A 510-nucleotide genomic window follows, 5' to 3' on the forward strand; every position below is an offset into this window, starting at 1 on the left:
GGAACCTCGACAGACCGCCCGCCGAAGTTGCTCGACTCGCTCGACGTCCCAGCTCTCTGGCACAGGTGGCCGTTCGAAGGTACCCGGTCGCGATGCTGCGATACACTTTTATGAACGCGTACCACTCCGACATGCCCAGCTCGTGGAACTGTTGCCCGGATTCAGCTTTCAAATCCGATCTCATAGCGGTTCTCAGTTTCGAGAAAATCGTCAGGCCTGGAAGTCTGTCAGGGGACCCTTCCGGAGGCCTTGTCCGGGTTCGGTTGACCTTCCTGGGCACAGGGATCCGCACCTACCCCTGACCGACAACCAGACCTTTGACGCTTTTTTTCTCTCGCCTCCGTGGGGTCCGGGGGGACATTTTTCCGTCTGGCCCACCCCGGGGGGTCCAGGGGCATCGGGGGCCCTCGGCCGACCGGACGTCGTACTCGCTCGACTATGTCGAATATGTCGACGCTTCCCCTTCCCCGCCGCGGGGGGGTCCGCGTCGACGATCCTGTGCCCAAGGAT

This window comes from Hyla sarda, unplaced genomic scaffold (genome assembly GCF_029499605.1).
Source record: "Hyla sarda isolate aHylSar1 unplaced genomic scaffold, aHylSar1.hap1 scaffold_754, whole genome shotgun sequence".
In the NCBI taxonomy this organism is placed as follows: Eukaryota; Metazoa; Chordata; class Amphibia; order Anura; family Hylidae; genus Hyla; species Hyla sarda.